This window comes from Nannospalax galili, unplaced genomic scaffold (assembly GCF_000622305.1).
Source record: "Nannospalax galili isolate Female #2095 unplaced genomic scaffold, S.galili_v1.0 scaffold186, whole genome shotgun sequence".
Lineage (NCBI taxonomy): Eukaryota > Metazoa > Chordata > Mammalia > Rodentia > Spalacidae > Nannospalax > Nannospalax galili.
In genome coordinates, this window is record NW_008358774.1 from 8,789,000 (window position 1) to 8,793,407 (window position 4,408).

Sequence of the window (4,408 nt, forward strand, 5' to 3'; positions counted from 1 at the left end):
ATGAAATTTGCAGGTAAATGGATGGAACTAGAAACTGTTATACTAAGTGAAGTAACACAGACTCAGAAAAAAAAATTGTATGTTCATTATTTCTCATATGTGGATCCTAACAATTAAATCCTGATAGTGAGTATGTATCCAGATATAATTACAGGAACCAGGATAATGGAAAAGAATCAGGGAGGTAAAGGAATAGAAAAACTCTGAAGGAGAACACTAGGAAACAGGTGTTAATAAGGGAGCTATGGTTAAAAATTGGGTTAGTTTAAGGGAGGGGGGAGGGAAGGGTATACAAGGAACCTAGGGAATAAAGGGAAAGAAGTAGCTCAAGAGAGGTAGGACCATAGGGTATTATTAAGGGAGAAATGGGAAAAATGGGAGCACCTTAATTGGGGAAACTATGATGGAAAAGTTAGACAATATGAGAAATCAATAATGCCTAGCTAGTTTTAAAAACCAGAGGGAACCATATTATTCCAACAACCTACTGACAAAATATACATACCAGATCAAGAAATATATGTCTAGGCAAGGTTTATCTGAGAACAGTTGGTCTTTGCCCAAGCTTTTTCTAAATGGCACATGGTAATTAAAAGTACCAGACTGCTGGAACTAACATTCTTGGATGGACTTTGAGGCCTATACTAATTTTTCAGAGGGAAATAAAGGACAGTTTTTGCTCCTTGTCCTCATAGGTTGACTATTTCCAGGGAACTATGAGCATCTCTCAAAATGTCCTCTAACTGTGGTGAGTCTCCTGTCCTCTTGATCAAGGAAGGCATGGAGACCACACAAGATAGACTTGAACCACTGTCCAGTCTACAAAGAGGAGGGTCAACACAGAGGAAACATTTCCTCGTGCTTTCAAGTGAAGCCAGCCATGGTTGAGTAGGACCTTTGACTTATCTTCCCATAGACAGAACTTGTAAAAGACAGGTGCCAGGGGTTCCCCCCAAGCCGATGTGACCTCTGAAGACCAGATCCTCAAATAGCCTAAATGTAAAAATAAATTGGTTTATCTTGGTCAACTGTATGGCCTTAAGCACCCAAAAGGAAAGTAAAACCAAAGATTAAATGGGCTGATATAATTTGGTTTTTTTTTTTTTTTTTTTTTTTTTTTGGTCTTTTTGAGACAGGGTCTGCCTGTAGCCCCAGCTGTCCTGGAACTCACTATGTAGACCAAGCTGGCCTTGAACTCAACAGAGATCCATCTGCCTCTGCTTCTTGAGGACTTGGATTAAAGGCATGTGTCACCATGCCCAGCTGGCCGATATAATTTTTAAGAGTCCATATGTATACTTAAAGACTACATAATAGGAAAGAATGCCAGATAGGAGATACCTTATTTTGAGTTGTTGGCCAGGGTGGCCTAAGAAACTCCCAGATAGTAACGTAGCATAGAACTGGGAAATTGGACAGCAGACCCCTATCTTATCTAAATGAATATTGACAACTGATTGCTGGTAGATGAGGAACAGCTGACCTTCCCAAAACAAAGACTTTTAGATAGGCTGACTAGATTCACCAGATAGACAAGTACTGGGGAATGGCTGGGGGTGATGAGAACACAGTGGACAGTAGCAGGGATGACAGAATATAAGGGTTCTAGTGGGGGGGGCTATGGGAGGATGCCATCTGGGAAGTGGGTGCATAGATGAATAAGATGGTTTGGGATGTGTCATGTGATATACACACAAAAAAATCAACAAATTAAAAAATTGAGTTATATTTGAGGAGGAAGCATAAAAATTTATGTTATATTAATTAGTAGAGGTGATAAACATTATCATTGAAATCTACCTGATGACTTTATATCCATCCATACACAGGTGCCAAGGATCTGAGTGCAACCAACTGTGACTAATAATAATCAGATACATACAGATTAGTGACACATGTGCTAACATCTAAGTGTTATCAGCAAAAAACAATGAGTCTTTCTATAAGAAACAGTATAGCCGGGCGTGGTGGCGCATGCCCGTAGTCCCAGCCTGGTCTACATAGTGAGTTCCAGGACAGCTGGGGCTACAGGGAGACCCTGCTTCAAACAAACTAACAAACAAACCAGAGCGCAATGAGAAAAAAAAAAAAAAAAACAGTATATTTTAAAATGAAATGGAGATCTTTTTTAAAAGTTAAAAACTCATTCAATTTTATGTCTTAGAGGGTTTATACTGAGTTCAATACTGTATAACTGTATTAATTCAAATAGCCACTTTTAAAAGAGATGTATCTTTGCTCTGGAAACTGTTATTGAATATGTTAAAGCGGTAATGAAATGCTTCTTCTTTAAAAAAAAAAAAAAACAGTCTGAGGTAAATAACAAGACCCTGTTCAGAAATTAAAGTAAAAGAGAGGGAAGGGGAATGGAAGAGAAGGGGAGGGGAGGGGAGGGGAGGAGAGGGGAGGGGATGGGAGGGAAGGAAGGGAACAGAAAATAGAAAGGTGAAAGAAAAGGAAGTCTTACAAAAATGTCACCAAACATGATACATTGTAATTGCTATTTATACCAGGAATAGAAATTTACTTTATTTTTTAACTCTTATTTAATATTTTTATTTTATGTGTCTGAGTGTTATACCTGCATGTAAGTAAGTACACCCGTGTCGTGCAATGCCCGCGGAGGGCAGAAGAGGCTGTCGGATCCCCTGGAACTGGAATTACAGACAGTTGTTAGCTGCCATGTGGGTGCTGGGATTTTAACCTGGGTCTTCTGCAAGAACAGTCAGTGTTCTTAAGTGCTGAGCCATCTCTCCAGCCTAGAAATTTACTTTAATAATACAAATTTATTTATGTAATTCAGTATCACAATACATTAAGAGATTGAAAGTCTATAGTAATATTATGAAATTCATAAAAATATTTGATAAAATTGAAACAATGCATTTTGTAGCTTGGGAGGTGACTCTGTGGATAAAGGCATTGACACACAAGCATGAGGACTTGAGTTAAATACTACATACCCTATCTAACACCTATGTGATTGCATCTATAATCCTGACACTTTTATGAATAGCCACAACCAATCAGCAAGTTCTAGGTTCAATGACAGTCTGTGTCTCAAAATATAAGATGGAGGACTTAGATGACACTGTTGTTAAGAACACTTACCGCTCTTATACAGGACCTGGTTCAGGTCCCAGAATCCACATCAACTTCTGTCCTCCAAAGGAGCAGGCATGGCAGACACAATCAAACACAGGCTTACTCCCCAACACACACAGGCAAAGACCTTACACACACACACACACACACACACACTGACTTGAAAGTAGAAGAGGGACTATTAGCAACCATGAGAAGATAGGTGGAGGAGATGGGAGCAGGGAAAGTGGCAGAACAAAAGTAGATGCACAGAAAAAGTGAATGATGCAGGTTTGCAGGTAAGTGGGATAGTTTGATTTGTCAACTTGACATGCCTGTGAAGAAGGAACCCCAAATGGCCTGTGGGCATGTCTGTGAGGCATTTTCTTGATTGTTAAATGACATGGAAGGGCTCAGTGCACTGTGGGTGGCACCACTCCTGATGCCTACCCTGGTCCTTGGTTGCATAAGAAAGCAGGCTGAGCACATGCCAGAGGGGCAAGCCAGTGAGTAGTGTGCTCCACGGTCTGTGCTTTAGTTCCTGCCTCCAGGTTCCTGCCTTGATTTCTTGCCTTGGCTTCTCTTGATGGGAGACTGTAAGCCAATAAACTCTGTCCTCCCCAAGTTGATTTTGGTCAGTGTTTTATCACAGCAATCGAATGCTAACTAATACAGTATGCAGATGGCACACTGAATTATTTTAATTTATGCAATCAAAATGTGTTGTTATATTTTCTAAAAGCTACATTAAAACAAACTTAATAAAATAGGCTTGAAAAATCCAAAAAAGAAAATGTCTTCAATAGTGAATTGAACAAGTTCCAATTAAATAGAAAAATCAACAAACAACTACTATACATATGAACGTATATTCATTCTCTATATATTGCCCCAGATTCCAAACATGCTATCTTTTTGTTCTATATAATTTCAGAGATGGATAGACTAGTCTGCACTTTCAGTCTGAGGCAAGCACTCAGATTCAAAACAAGGAGAAAGAACAAAGTTGAACTGGACATTTCAGACAGCCTGTAGAGGTTCTCTCTTTAGGTAAGTCTAAGATTAACCTTGTTCTAGAGGTAGATGAGTAAATGAAAGTTGTCAAAGGTAAAGTACAATAATGCAACAGAATATTCTTTTATATTTTATTTTAAAATCTTTATTATTCTAGAGTTTGAAGAGTAAATGAAAGTTGTCAAAGGTAAAGTACAATAATGCAACAGAATATTCTTTTATATTTTATTTTAAAATCTTTATTATTCTAGAGTTTGAAGAGTAAATGAAAGTTGTCAAAGGTAAAGTACAATAATGCAACAGAATATTC

The 4,408-nt window shown here is 38.4% G+C and overlaps 1 pseudogene; it reads left to right on the forward strand.

The window, feature by feature from the left end:
- Positions 1-3,369: 3,369 nt before the first annotated feature.
- Positions 3,370-4,408, forward strand: part of LOC103724958 — a 3,502-nt pseudogene continuing 2,463 nt past the window's right edge.